The following is a 16,100-nucleotide window of genomic DNA, read 5'->3' as shown; positions in this document are numbered from 1 at the left end:
TGTCACAGATTAGTTTGTTTGAACGAACGCATGCATTTGTTTGAACGCAGATGGCTACTCTTCTCTATAGCATTCATCGACTGTGGTTTGCACTGCATTCGTTAATCGACTTGTTAGGCCTTTCCTTCAAGATGGCAGCAACAGGAAGACAGCTAAAGTAGGCTAAAAAACACACCCCTCCGAAAATAACATTTTTATAACCTTTCGAAACCCTTACAAAGTTTACAATACTTTGATTTTTCTGTACAGAACCTCACCACACTACCTCAGATGTGTCATTCTATTTTAAACATTGTCAGTGGTGTAAAATAGAGTTTCTTTTTGACGTGTGTCTATGCCCTTTGCATAGCCTCAGCATAATAATATATGCTTTCTGGCAGTCTTTTAGGACCAAGACATCAACATTAAATCAGACACCTCAGAGCAGCCCATCATATCACCATAGAATAAATTCAGGCCCCAGTGTCTCCAAGGATCAACCGTTACATGTGGTAGAGACGGTAGAAGAAACAAATATTTTCTTTGAGATAAGAAAGCCTTAATATGACTACAAGTGATTGCTTTGTCTGCGATCCCTTTGGCTGCAGAGATTGCCTCCAGGGAGGTTTCTTTCCGGAAGTTGCTGTTGGTCCTTTTTAAATATTTAACACATTTCAGTTCCACCTCTCATAGGAAACACCAGGATTCAAATAATGAATCCAGTTACATTTTGTGAGCTCTAAGAAAAAAAATAATCGACTTGAAAAAGGTGATGCGTGCACAAGCTTCAATTAATATTCAAGGCTTGTGAGGCACAAAGGTTGAACCTACTCTAGGGAATACACACACACACACTCACTCTCTCTCTCACACACAGCCTCGCTTCACACGATTGACAGAGCACACCTAATTTAACAAATTGAGGAGCTTCATAATTACAACGGATTCTATCTGTGCTGCATGCATTGGTATTGTACTACTAATGCAACAGGTGGTGATTATCCTTGTCAGCCTGATGTGTAGCCTATAAGTATGATTTCGCAGGGGGCAGGGGGGGGGATCAATACTTAGGCTACACATCAGGCTGATTGAGAAACCGTCTGACAAGGATAATCACCACCTGTTGCAGGAGTTTCTGAGTGACGCACCTTTGGTTACCTGACTTGTTCTTATCAAAAAGCCTACAGTCGTGGAGCAGTCCAAAGAATAGCGATTAAGCACACATTTGGTTCCATAGACGTCACAGCTCGGACAACCCTTTGAAGGTATAATGAAAAAGATGACGTGGCTAATATGGGCACGTACACATCAAATGAAAAACAAACCAGGGCAACAGCTGTTTCAACATTAATCGCTTAATTGTCTACCTCTTCCAGCTTCAGGTAGATAATACAATTGACCCTTGATTTCCACAGTTTTAGTGCTGTAGAGGTTGAATACTCTAATAGATATATAGATAGATACTTTATTCATCCTGAAGGAAATATTAGGTATCCAGTAAAGCTTATACAACCATAACACAACAAACACACATACACACAACTTTGCTTGTTATTAAATATTAACTACAGTATGACTATGAAAAGACAAGAATGTAAACATAATAGAATTGCTTAACAAACAAGAAAAATAATATACTTTCTAGTTCCAGAGTCTGGGGGCTGCTACTGCAAAGGCTCTGTCCCTGGACCTGGGCAAAGATAATTAATGCGTATCAAGATGGGTCGTCCTAGTTCATGTCTATGAGGGCAAAGGAGTTCAGTCAGAGACGGGCTCTGGTTCAGTCCCCGCCTGCACAGGGGCGTGTCACTGACGTATGGCTGACGTTTGAACGCCTCGGTTCCACGCCAGACAAAAGCCGGAGTACAAAACAAACTTGGTGTACACCTTCATTAATGTTGATTTTCTCCCGACTGGAGGGTCATACTGTCACGACATTCTCCTGAAATGGGGAGGAGGGTTTGGAGATCATGATAACATGTCCAAAATGTGCATCCATTGCTTAGAAAAATAAGGCTTTGACAAATTCTGGGAAATTCTTGGATTCTGTCATAGACCTCAATGTTAAAAGGGAGCCCGATCACTGCATAAATGGGGGATAGTGGCCCCCCCTCGTGCGGGGCGTGTACTACTGCTACCCTATTTGCATACATTTCCAGGGACAGGAAATGGCCTCTCAGGAAGTATCTTCGTAATCAACCATCTTTGACCTGGGCACTTCCAACAGCAATTGGTCAGCTGACCGTAGTGCTCTGGAGGGGATGTGGTGGAGAAGATCAGATAGGTACGTGGGGGCCAAACCATGGAGGGATTTGTAGACAGTCAGTAGAAGTTTAAAATCAAACTGGGGACAAACTATTGATTATTTCTTACCATACTAGAGTGAATATTAAATCATCAGTTGCATGAGTGGGCTTCAGAGGCAATGAATTAATTTCAAAGTTCACGTCACAAAACACACTCCATCCATCAACGAGAACGTGTACAGAGACAGAAGACAGAATCACAGTATGAATATTAAAGTCTTGTGTGACCTGGTTTAGCCCATGATGCATTTATATTGCGAAATTCTTCTCTGTGGCAGAAAATGACCCAGTTGGCTGATGAACATACCTGGCTGGTTGGTAAGTACAGGCAACAACGATTTATGTTCATGTATTTCCCTGTGCAACATACTAACCCCAATATTACCTCTACACAGGAGACTGGGGATACCCTCTCCTACCCTGGCTGATGACCCTGTACACAACCCAAACACCGTTAGCCAGGGATGGTAATCATGCGCACGCAGTCACCAGAAGTGTCATCGAGCGCACGTTTGGCCTTCTAAAGAGTCGGTTCAGATGTCTGGATGAATCTAATGGCTGCATGCTTTTAAGGCTAGAAAAGGTTGTGTGCTGCAACAGATTCCTCAGCAGTTGTGCTCCCCTCCTGGGTCATCCCAGTCCCCCGAGACAAATCTACAGAGTGTAGCTCTGTAATACAATTAAATAATAAGGGTTATCTGCATTTTGTTCTCCACAGACTGAGCACTGCAATCAACATCGTATGGTCACCTCTGGTGAACTGTGGAGAGGACACTACACGGCCTGGCATCGCATGGCTTGGTCCTGGCACTGTTTAAAACAAAAAAATACAATAAATATTTCCTAAACGATTTTGGTTTCAATTATTACATTAATACACAGGATTATATGTTATAATCCCTTGTGCCAAAGTCCAAGGTGAAAACACATTCAGAAGCCCCTACCCAAATTAACTTAAAAAAGCAGGCTAACCACCAATCTGCCAACCAATGGTCACAAACACAAGACAAATGGCCCATCTAACTACAGAGTGCAGCAAGTCATTGGGTTTATCAAGTGGGCACCCTCATTCACCGATGTTTCGTTAAGTTAGGCCCACGACACCTCATGAAGGCTTAACAGTGAAACCAGCGTCCTGGAGACACTCCCCTCCATGCTGCCACCATATTACCACATTGATAGATACTGATAGATTGCAAGATACTCCTAATTAGCCTAGGCATGGTCTAGGTTGGTCCGTCCCGTTGATGTGGACTGAACCATAACCCTAAAAACCCTAACCAACCACTATCAACCTAGGCACAGTCCGTCACAAACACAAAACAAATGAGCCAGTTAGCTTACCTTAGCTTACGCCCCATGTTTCTCCATGATTTCAATAGGCCTTAAATCGCACACTCCAACCTTGCTGGGCTGCCTCCTCTGCTATTTCAGTGTACTCTTGGCCTCTTCCACTCTGTCTTCCCAAGGAACAGTAAGTTCAATGAAATAAACTATCTACTCTGAATCCGACCACAGAAGTAAATCGGGTCTTAATCTAGTACTCACAATATGTGGAGGTACAGCCATCTGCTGGCCAAGATCAACCTTCATTTCCCAGCCCACTCCATTTTCCAGCTGCCCAGTTTTACACCTGGCCTTCGCGGAACGAGGTTTATCCCCCTGACGTACAAAGTTAATTTGCCTAACCCCTTTACTAGCTGCTAATGAATTGACTTCTCTCTTTTTATCCTCAATTGCCGCTGCCAAACATTTCAATACCTGGTTGTGACGCCACGTATACCGCCCCTGGGTGAGACTGCACCTAGCATCGAACACCTAACCTAACATAAATCTGATCCTACCTGCTTTCATGTCCCATAGATCTTTTTCCATCTAATCAGTCTTTTTTCCACCCCTTCCCAGTTCACCCACTGCCCTTGTTTTGCCTGCGACACTGCCTTAGTACATCTTACAGTCTCCTCCTGTCTATGCATTTCCTCCACTACCATTATCCTCTTTTCTCCTGCAGAAGCCTTGCTCCACAAGGGTTTACTTACGCCCACCCCTAGACCCCCCCACCCATGCTGCACATGGCCCATGATATCCCTATGCCTCAATGCTGATTGAGCTTGCTTAACTGCCTGTTCTGGGTTTCACTTCCTCCCTGCATTAACTGTGGGTGCAACTCTCCTCACCACTGGGTCCTTGGACTGAGGATCAGTAATTTCCAATCTAGCCTTAGCGCACTTAAATTCCTCTGTCAGACTTGATATTGGCAACTCTACAATGCCCTTCCCATACAAGGCTACACTGCTTAAGCAGCGTTCGACTCCAACTCCTTTGTCAGAAAATGGCTCGGAGACTATCATTTTTTCCAACCGTTCTACCTTTGACAGAGAAACTTCATAAACTGTCAACTGTCAAGTCACTTCATAAACTGTCAACTGTCAAGTTGAGGTTGTTTATTATACATTTTACTACAGAATTAGAAGTTGCCGAAGTGCTATTTACAGTGGGCAGTGCTTCGACTTGGCCAGCTTCCCTCGCGGTCCGCGCGCGGGATCACGCGACATCACGCGACTTTAATTTGTATTTTTCCAGTGACGCTGCTGCAACAACCGGCAGAGGTCTCAAGTGAGCAGGGTGTCTCGTAAAAAGAAATGGAGCTGGAAAACCCTACACAGACTTCACTATAGACTTTAGCAGACTGGTTTAGAAATAATGTAATAGCCAGAAATATGCCTGCCCTGCCCTAATAAAGAAATATTTGGTTAACGGCGAGTGAATCCCGTTTGCAGCCGTATAGAAGAAACGCAGGACAAATTAAACATTCTGGTTTTCTCAGAGTGCAACGATGATAGACAGACATCATTTGGACAACATATAGAGCATATTAACCTCCGTTGCTCAGCCAAATGCCTTCCTGTTACGTCCTGTTATCACGGAGTTACAGGCGATAAACGATTTTTGATGGTCACAAGTTTACTTCATTAGCGTTTATTTTTTTGATTATTAAAGAGTGTTTTTCATTTAAAGGCTTGACTTCGTGCTTATTCAGAAGAGCATTTAGTGCTCTCCCCAATCCCAGACATTCACATTGCATGTTTGTTTGTAATGGATGCAACCGCGAGATACGCTTGTCATAGGCGCCGATACTGTGGGTGCTCCGTCTCTCGGGCACCCACTGAAAACATCGAGCACACACATGTGCCAGCTTACAGTCCCATCAGCTACAATGTTTAAAATGTATGAATATCATTTTAAAAGTAGTCTAACAAAGCTTATCGTTTTGTGACACAGCTAAACACTGGTACCTCATAGAACGTCTATAACATAGCCTAGGTGGTCGCAACTCACAAAAGTAAAGCAGATAGAAAGAACTCACGCAAATCTAGCTTCTGATGGTATCTTGCTAATTCACTGAACTGCATTAGGTGACACAAATGGTATTGCCTTTATCTTATAACTCCTTGTCTGAGCGACTACCGGGGGGGGTGCAAAAACAATAATTACAATAACAGCGGGGCTGTTGAGCTCTATACTCGCAAGATACATTTGGATAAGCCTATCTCTAAATTTGATCCAAGGTGTTTCTGAAAATACATGAATCTTTTACAGTAGCTCTATAATTTTGAACAATCTGTTTTAGAGCTTAATAGTCCTGACCTATGAAAACAGTTTTGTTGATGGGGACTGATGTGGACATGTCCGGGCAAAAGAGGACATCTGATCACCCTAATTAAATGCAATGTTAGTTGTAAACAAACGGGCTACTTGGTGAGGCTTGGCCTCACAGATGCGCTCGTGCCTTAAATGGGCCTATTAACTGACCGCCCGATTCACGTTGGCTGGGGGGCAGGGGGGGCCATCAGACATTTGTTCCCAAGGGTCTATGAATTGTTAATCCGGCCCTGCCCCCAACAAACGCAACTTTCCACCTCTGAGACAGCTTAAAAGAAGTCTAGAGGACTCCTAACTCACTAAGACTTAGGCTGCGCAAACCACAGGCCTTTTTTTTGGGCAAGCCTGCGTTCGAGGCAGGCTGTTGAAGAATTTTATATAAATCCTGCGCTAACAGTAATCCTCATACCCCCGCTACCACAGCTGTGGATAGTGTGGCATGTTCACGCTTTATGTCTCCTTGCAAACTAGGCCTATAGCCCAACCATTTACGTCTCCAAAAAATAACAACTTGCCAGATATGCCTTCATATCTTTGGGCTTCATTCAGCATTTTGTTCTTCCACTGGAAATGACTCTTCTACATTTGCTGCCTGCTGCATCCTTTCTGTTTGTATTGTTTAGAAAATGTTTGACGTCTTGAGTTAATGCATTAAACATTGTTTGCTGGTAACCAGCCACAACTAGCCTACAGATTCTTGCGTGCGTACATTCTCTATTCTCTCCAAAATGTGCCCGTTCTATAGACTGGCCAAGTGCGTAATTCTGCGGCATAAAGCAGATGTATTTGTTTATTGTACAGAAAAATAAAAATAACCTGTCAAGCAGTCAATTGACTACATTGCAGTCAATAAGTAGGGCAAATTACGAAACCAAAACGTGGGTCATAGTTGTCTAAGCCTCTGCTGTGAGGCCAAACCCATGAACAAAGATGCACTGATATCTGCAATAGAGTTGATTTTGGCGAAACAAGCTCACAGCCGAACGAGTCATAGCACTGATGGGAGAGGCAACTGGCATGTGATCTCCCCACGGGCCAATGGATGTACAAGTTTTCTTCTGTGCCTACGATATTTAATCCAGTGTTTTGTCAAGTTGCAAAATGCTATTCGTTTTAACGAATTTTTATGATAGTATGAAGTACTTTTTGTATAGGGTACTATCTTAATTGCTTTATACTCAATACTTGACCAATGGCTATTGCATCTGTCCATTGAAAGTGAAAATGTGGCATGTGATCTACTGTGTAGGCTTCATAAAATAAAATAAACAGATTGCTAATGGCCTACAAGCTGATCTGGGGTGCGTTTCCCGTACTACGGAGGTTAGCTTTTTACTAACAGGATGCATCGTTCAACTAACCAACATGTAAGTTACGACTGTTTCCCAAAACTGTCGTACTTACATAGTACTGTAAGTTTGGACCATGATAGTTTCCAAACTTCAGTAGTCTGGACTAAGGTAGTTAATGACGTTTAGTAGCACGTAAATGGGCACTTCTGTGGCGCATTGCGTTGAGGCCGGCAGATGACAGCCGCCGTTGCACAGCAGTTACCAGTCCCCTGTCCAAGAGTTCAAATCTGGGTTAAGATTTTGACAACAATATTGACATCGTTGTTTACCTAAGTTTATCTTTTGTGCAGATCATATTATCAAAACCAGAATCAGCCTTCTTGGCTTGGTTTGCGTAAACTAACAAGGACCCCCCCCTCTCCATGAAAATCAAAGGCTACATATTCTCAGCTGACTCGTCAAAAAGTGCGCACCACCTTATTATTATCTGCAGGTGTGTGACTTTTACTTACGTGCACATGGCTGCAAATTTACTTTTAATTTATATATTTTCTGCCTTGGGCATTTTAAAATATGGATGTATGGTAGTTAGAAGTGTAAATATCAATTAGAAACCTAAATATATTTATAATTATTAATTTGCAAACAAATAACTGGCGTCAGTGACGTCTTTGACATGAAGATCCCTGGAACTATGCTTCTACTAGCATTCTACCACAGGTCGAGAGGTGTAGTTGTAACTACACAACTTTACGATAGTGGTTGCGAACGTTCGTTCCTACTATGGTTTTGTGAAACACTAATGTAGTGTAACGATGCATTGGACTATGTAAGTTCCAAATATGAATGTAATTCTGCGGCATAAAGCAGATGTATTTGTTTATTGTACAGAAAAATAAAAATGACATGTCAAACAGTCAATTGACTACATTGCAGTCAAGAAGTAGGGCAAATTAATTTACGAAACCAAAACGTGGGTAATACAGTAGTTGTCTAAGCCTCTATAGAGTAGCCTGTTAAAAAAACGTCGCAGAAGCCTACCCAAGGCTACAGATTAATTCTGAACAGTTATTTCTCTACTGGCTCAATTATCACACCACTGTTTTGATTTGCGTAGTTGCGTTACCCCAACACTGACAATAATGTAGACAGCAAATTTAGATTTCGATTTTCGTTACCACCGTGTAGTCAAGCCTTATGCCATACCCAAGTAGCCTAAATCGAGGTAAATCAAGCTTTTTCAGAAGGGGCGGCAGGCAGAGCGATGTACAGTGGCTGAAAGTGGTACTAAAGCTTCACGCAGCTTCACGCCTCGTAATGCGCGACTGAAGTGGCCATTTGAAAGCGATGCCCACTGTACATACATGCATCTGTGTCACCTCCAAGCGTCAAGCATGTCCACTATGGAGAGCGTGGATGCCACTTCCTTCTTCAACGATGTGAGATTTAGCGGAGACGATGCTGACCCACCTTCAGTCTCTTGTATGTGTTTGTAGTATCTGAAGAGCCTGTTCTTCACGGCGGTCCGCAGATCTCTCCATTTATGCTTGAGGTCTTTAATGGTACGCTGACACATCCCCACAGCAGCACACATGCCTACAGATGCCTACAAATCTACTGTGTGTGTATGTAGATAGATAGATAGATAGATACTTTATTGATCCCCAAGGGGAAATTCAAGGGTCTCAGTAGCATATAGACATCACACACAACATGCACTTACAGCAGAAATGGTAAACATAAATATAAGTATAAACATATAACTAAACTCCACTGTACAATAAAGACAGTAGAAGATAAGAAAGATAAGAAAACTAATGTGTGTTTAGTATGCATGTATGTGTGTTTATGCGTGTGTGTGTGCATACCTCTGTGTGTGTGTGTCTGTGCTTTTGTGTGTGTTTATGTGTGTGCACATTTATTTGTGTGTGTGTGCCTGCATGTACATGTATCTTTATGTGTGTGTTTGTGTTTGTTCATGATTGTGTGTGTGTGCATCCATAGTCTACAGTACAGTCACTAAATGTACACATATAGTGCATACAGACATTCCAAGTCTCCCGCATATCGATAGCGGCTCCCTGACGCCCGCAAATTAGATAAAATCTCCCGGAATCTAGAGCGAGCGATCAAGAGCGCGCACGCGAGAGGGAGACCTAAAATCGCGTGTGCATCTGAGTGTAGCGCGCACACGACAGGGGAGAGAGAGAGGGGTGGCGCGTGTGTGTCTGAGCGCATCCAAGACATAGAGCATCCTGATTGGCCTGTTTCGCTAAATCAACCAATCAGTTTTCAGTGTAGGCGGGCTTTTAATCTCTTTTCTCCCAAACTAAATCAGTTCAGTGTATCACGGCAGAGTCAGTGCAGAGTCACCCCCAAAAAAGGAAAATGTAAGACCAATTTCAAAGTGTACCCTTGTTTATAAGAGTAAAGGTGCCTTGCTCAAGGGCACTTCAACTGTGGTTGTGGGCATGGGAGAGCAGTGCTCTTCAACCCCCCCCAACATTTCTCCTACTGGTCAGGGATAGAACTGGCAACCCTTTGGTTTCAGGCCCAAAGCCCTAACCAGTAGGCCACGGCTGCTTACATATACCAGTACGGGAGCATGCCTATGTTCCCACAGCCCTATTTCCCCTAACCCACACCTCAGGCCTAACCCTAACCCTAATCCTAGAAATTTGGATTTTGTGCTCTGCATTTTACCCATTCAGGGGTAGTGTACAACACACCCACACAAACAGTGTACACCCATTCAAACACACACCCTAGAGCAGTGAGCACACTAGGAGTACACATACACACCCGGAGCAGTGGGCAGCCCTTGATCCGGCACACAGGGAGCAGGGCTCAAGGGCACCTCATCCATGGATATGGATGTGGGAGAGCGCTGTTAAGTCACTCCCCCCACCTTTATTTTTCCTACCAGTCGGGGATCGCTGGCCACCCTTCAGTCACAAGTCCAATTCCCTAACCAGTAGGCCATGGATGCCCAGAGTAATTGACATTAATGCTATGGCTGACAAATTAGGAGACAAATGTTATGATTTGTTGGCTGTTCATGTATCGTTTTAGCCTGACGTAGTCATACTCAATTCTAGTCTGAATATGAGTCTGATACTGCTCCATTGGGACGTAATTATGGGGCGTTTTTCAACTGATACAGGGGGGGAATGCCTCTGCACTCAATTGGATAGACCTAACCAATCAGAGCAACAAAATAGCTTACCGTGAGGTGTAGGAAGAAAACACACGAACCATCCTTCTCCTATATCCCCTCCGTTTTTAAAAATAATTCTGTTGAACAGTGATATGCTACAAACATGTTAAACAGCTGGGAAAGGCTGTCGCAAATCCCTCGAACAGGTGGTCAATCAGAGATTTCAAACGAACAAGGGAACATGTCGCAATGCAACAGCGCTGTTTTCCCTTGATGAAAGTTTTTTGGCCAAAGTTTTCAGAAATAATCATTTTCAGTGATACAATCTCATTAAATAATATGAATTTTCAATATGGGGTCTTAAAAGCCCTGTATCCTTCTAGCCACAGCGTTTTTGTTTCAAACATAAGCCTAATCTAAGCGTGCTCAGATGACGTGATAGACCAGGCGCTGTTGCTCACCTGTCCATCATCGTAAAGCCTGATTTGATCGGTCCGCCCGATATAGGGCGAGCATACTTCCACCACAATGAAGCAATGCCAGACCGAACTTCCCGACCTCAAATGTTGTGGTTGGGACTAAGTTCGGAATGGCACGCAGGCTAGTATTGTTTGGTTGTGACCGTCATATCCATATGGCAAAGGGAAAACCTCAGCAATCAATTTGATGCGCAAGAGGAATCTTGATTTGAAGAATTTTACAGATGTACTGTAGAAGCTGATGAGCATGAAGGCAGGAATGGATTTCCTTTCTTGCCTCTACTATGGAAAGACTGTTGAAAGCCTCAGTAACTTGAGATGCATGCTATTCACCAAGAAAAGAGACCCTCCTTAAAATAAAAGAGTCTTCCTCCAACAAGAGAATATGCAGCGGAACACATCAAGCATGCATGGCTGCAAGTCTTTCTGTGGAGAGCAGGGGCCTGTACTACGAAGCAGGGTTTCTGGCTTATCTGGGTAACTTCGAGAGTAACTTGATCACGTGTGGCGTAACTTCCCGATTAACCCGTACTACGAAAGGTGGATAGGTTTTAACCGAGGTATGCTGCCATGGCAATTTACGCTGCATCTCAAACCTGCTCCGACCAGGTTATGTTCTTGGTTAACCCGAGGTTTCCGTTAACCACACCCTTTATACCACCCCTCCACTAACAATTTCTCCCGAGACATGTCGGCGTACCTGGATGATCCATACGACATTGGAGCACAAATCGTGAGGGACTCTCTTCGCAGGGCGAGGGGTTTTAGAGACCGCCAGATAATATATATAGCCTACCCGGACGATATTCTCTATGAAGATATAGATTGTCAGCCGAGGGAATTCGTTATCTTTGTCAGATGATCTAGGAAGACGTCTCATAGCAATGCCCGTACGTGGACATTCATGTATTCAATCGGTGATGCAAGAATACTGTATGTCCGAAAATAAATCGGACATAGGCCTACAGTATGCTGAACATCTGAACAAGAATAGCCTAAAATAAATCGGACATAGCCTACAGTAGGCCTAATAAATAAAAATCACCATTTTAACAAACTTGTTGAATTGAATGTCATATTACTGTACCCTGCACATAAAGGCTACACATTTCCACAGCACCAGAATCCGACCGAATGCCTCCCTCAACCCCCTCCATAATCGGCCTTCCACTATTATTTGCTATGGCCAACTCCTCTGCTACTGTAAAACACTCTGGTGCCTTTCCTCCTACAGTAGTGTTCGAAGACACCTGTTTCTTGTTAGCTGTAAAACAGAGGCCAAGTGAAGGCTATAAGCTAGGCCTACATGATTTCATAATTAGCTATAACTAGGCCTATATAAACCTACTATTCTGAGGCCATCCTTAAAAATATTTTCGTTTGCCGTAACCCGACCGACCCTGTCAATTTAGAACCGACCCAAATATTATTTTTTTCCCCCTTTTAGTCCGACCGACTTGCCGGTTGTAAACTTGCGTTAATACCGACCGATTGTTTTTTTTACTCTAAACAACAAATACAAATGCAATAAAATAATATTTATTTTAGTAGGCCCAAGTATTGTGAATATAAATTGCCTACATGCAAACGTGGCTCACTTAAAAAAAAAAACCTGTGGCGTCATCTCTACACCATTGGTTTTACGCATGTCACACTATGGCCTACGCTTCGTTTCATTCACACAAACTGATAACGCTTTTACTTGGCACGAAGTTCTGGAAGAACTGTGGCCAGATCTTTTCTCATCCCTTCTCCCCCTAGTCTAACGGTGACCGTGTCGGAGTATTGAAATTGGTTGTGGTCTATTCAGCATTTCTCAAAATATGGGTCCACAACATGGAGACTGCTGGTCCGCGGAGTCGTGGAGTGAAATTAGGCCCGGTGCTTCATCTGATAATTTGCTGCGCAGTTGATCAAGAAACCGCGGATCGACGAAAAAAGAAAACAAACGTTTCTGCTATCGATGTCATTAAACATGGAGCCCTACAATTAAGTGGTGGTATGAGCATTCATTCAATGCGCGTCTGCGCGAGAGAAACTGAAACTAATCGATAACGTTGGTATCAAAGCTCCGCTTCAACCTGTTGGAAGGCTATTTATTTATTTAACGAAACTTAATAGAACGACGTTGTTTTTTGGAACTTCCTTAGAAACAGAGCAGAGACTGTATAATACACTGTATAGCATTGAGTATTGTATAGTCAAATTTCAATATAACGTGGCCAAGAGCTATTGTAGCCTTCTTTCTGGGTACATGTAGATGAGCCTTATGACCCAAAAGTCTGCCATGACCGGGCCTCAGGTCAAAGAAGTTTGAGAAAGGCTGGTCTATATAACCTGCATCAGAATGAGGTTTGCAATGGTGCGCCTGAAGGCACGGGTTGAAGACCCAGTCAGTTACGTCACGATATACACATTTGTGTAAATTCATTCCTACGTAATCACCATGACCAAAATTGTACTTTTTTTTTTACTTTGAATCTTGAAAAAAAAAAATATTGACCTACCTACCGACCCATTTTTATTTTTTTTTGGCTGTTACTGCAAACAAAAATATTTTTAAGGATGGCCTGAATAATGTTTTTGTGTTTCATTTTCACCTGCTGCCATGTGCGTTTGGCAATGGTGTTGCATCTGAAATGTTCACAGGATTAGGCATACACTAAATCAGTCAATGGGGGCTACTTAAACATTCAATTATCCTTATTACTGTAATCTATATGCCCACTTCTGAATTGTGTGCATCTGTAGGCCTTTCTATGAACTCAAATTAGGCCATTTAATTATTTCAACTCATTTCAAACATTCCGCAAGCTACTAATCCTCCGTAACACATATTTGAAGAACATGTGGGAATAAAACTTTACTTTTAGGCATTTAGGCTACCCGATCTGTAATACGTTGCCAACAGCCTTGCTTTGCTCACTGCCGACGTATTTGATTTTTGTCGTAGAGTGGGTTTTAATTCCTCATAACTTGTCATAATAATTGTGCATTCCTCATCCGTAAAATAAGGTGATCACGTCATCATTGAAAGTGGTGACTTGCGCTGCAACCCGCCCCTTTTATGTGAATGCGCACAGGTTAACCCCGGCTCAACAAATCAACTTCATAATCAGCGTCGTAGTACCGATTAACACCACTTAAGATAACCAGGTTTTGTCAACCCTGGTTTAACAAAGTAACCCTGGGTTACATCTGGGTAGGTTAAGCTCCCTTCGTAGTACAGGCCCCAGCTGACAAAAAAACACCTCCTGTGCTTGTTTATGGCAACACTGACATTGCACCTAAAACAGTTCTACAGTTCTCCCTCTGCCTGTGGTGGAGCTACTGGACCTGAATGACAACCCCAGACAAACGGATACATGCACCAGTTATTGTCCTTATTGACATCAGGGTTTGCAACTGCCATCCCCACATGCTCCAGCCCTGTTACGATGTAAAACTCTTTCCTCCCCTTTAGCCCGCTCTGACTTGACCACATAGACAGGTATATCAACTAGGCTGTGAAACAACCACATATGTGACATGCTCCCATTCATCCTCCAATTTCCTCTGTGCTCTAGATCTCTTATTCAACACAATCACCCTCTGACCTGGCAACAAGGGCTCCCCTCCAACCCTACGATCAAAACCTCTCTTCTGAGAGGCCTGGGCTTTAGTAATCTGTTCTTGGGCATGCTTATAACCAGTAGCCAACCTCTTATGGTGGTGATGCACCCAGCTGCCAGTAGTCCCTGCAAACCCATCCCCATTGCCCAACATTACATCTAATGGCAGTTTAGCATGTCGACCAAACATCAAGTAGTAAGGGCTGTAGCCCGTAGAAGGGTGGGGGGTGTTATTATACGCCTGCACTAATTCAGCCACATGATTGTCCCAATCTTCTTTCTGGACATTGCTTAATGTGCCCAACATGCCCAAGAGTGTCCGGTTAAAACGTTCACACTGGCCATTCCCAGCTGGATGGTAAGGGGTTGTGTGAGACTTATTGATACCATACAATGTGCATAATTCCTTGATGACACTAGATTCAAAATTGGGACCCTGGTCTGAATGTAGCTGATCAAAGCCCCCATATGGCTGAATAAAGTGCTTCCAAAGCACCTCGGCAGTTGTCGCTGCAGTCTGGTCTACTGTGGGTGCAGCAACTGCGTATCGGGTGAAGTGGTCAACTATGACCAGCACAATGCTCATTCCACTTCGGGCAGCCTCTAGGGATAAAAAGTCAACTTACACAATTTGTATGGACACAAGAGGGGCACTGACTTTGGTGCTGGGAGTCTTGTGAAGATTACACCTCATGCATTTGGCGCAGTACTCCTTTACGTCCATGGCCACACCCCGCCAGAAAAAGCGCCCAGCACCTTCTCTGCTCCCAAGTGGCCTGCTTGGTCATGCAGCCACTCCAAGACCTGCTTCTGCAGACATTGAGGTACAACCTCCTGCTTCACTTTTTCAGGTCTTAGCATCCCATATCCCTCTGCATAGCAGTACTCGTTCCTGGCAGAGGCGATCCCATTCTTGTAGCAGGGCTTGGGTCCCCCGACTTTCTGCTGCTCTCTCTTTTGGAGAGGGTGCTTTTCCTCGGTCCTGGTAGAGCCGGGTCAGCACGCTGGGCCCTCCTCCAGTTTAAGAGCAGGCTAGGACCAAGCCAGTCGCCCCGCTCTATCTGCACTGGTGTTCCCGCACTTAAATCCTCCTTCAGCTCACCTCTCTCTGGAACAAAAGCATGCATACACGCCTGGACCACCTCAGGTTTCACACTCACCAGCCCATCTGCAGGAGCAGCCGTCTCTTGTTCTTCCCCATTTACAGTGTAATCCGTAGGACACCGCATCAGTGTACAAAAGGAATGGCAGCTGAAAATCTGCATGTACGCCAACACCGGTGCTTCCATTAGGGAGTCTTTCAGTTTCCGGAATGCGGTCTCTTGTGCCTCCCCCCATGCCCACAAGTTGTTACCTGAGCCAGCTTGGGTGCGCCGCTTTGATGTACCCCACAGCAAGGAATTCAATGGGGCTGCAAGGCTGGCGAAGTCTTTTATGAACCGTCTGTAATATCCAGCCAGGCCAAGAAATGCACGGAGCTGGGTAATATTCTTAGGAGCTGGCCAGGCCTCCACTGCTTGTAGTTTTCCCGGGTCTGGTGACACACCCCCTTCTGTAATTACATGCCCCAAGTAGTGGACTTTGCTCTGAAAAAGGCAACACTTATTAGGCTT

General features: G+C 43.9%; 1 protein-coding gene across 1 annotated transcript in view; it reads left to right on the top strand.

Annotated features, from left to right (window-relative positions):
• The window catches only part of LOC121705904 (transmembrane protein 114), a 43,396-nt gene extending 40,630 nt beyond the window's left edge, over nt 1-2,766 (top strand). Inside the window, exons 4-5 of the transcript XR_006030916.1 lie at nt 2,564-2,603; nt 2,681-2,766. The gene's annotated coding sequence lies outside the window, so the exon portion shown is untranslated. The remainder of the gene's footprint in view (nt 1-2,563; nt 2,604-2,680) is intronic.
• The last annotated feature ends 13,334 nt before the right edge of the window (nt 2,767-16,100 follow it).

Source organism: Alosa sapidissima, chromosome 3, assembly GCF_018492685.1.
Source record: "Alosa sapidissima isolate fAloSap1 chromosome 3, fAloSap1.pri, whole genome shotgun sequence".
NCBI classification, from domain to species: Eukaryota; Metazoa; Chordata; class Actinopteri; order Clupeiformes; family Clupeidae; genus Alosa; species Alosa sapidissima.
This window is presented reverse-complemented; position numbering and strand designations above follow the sequence as displayed.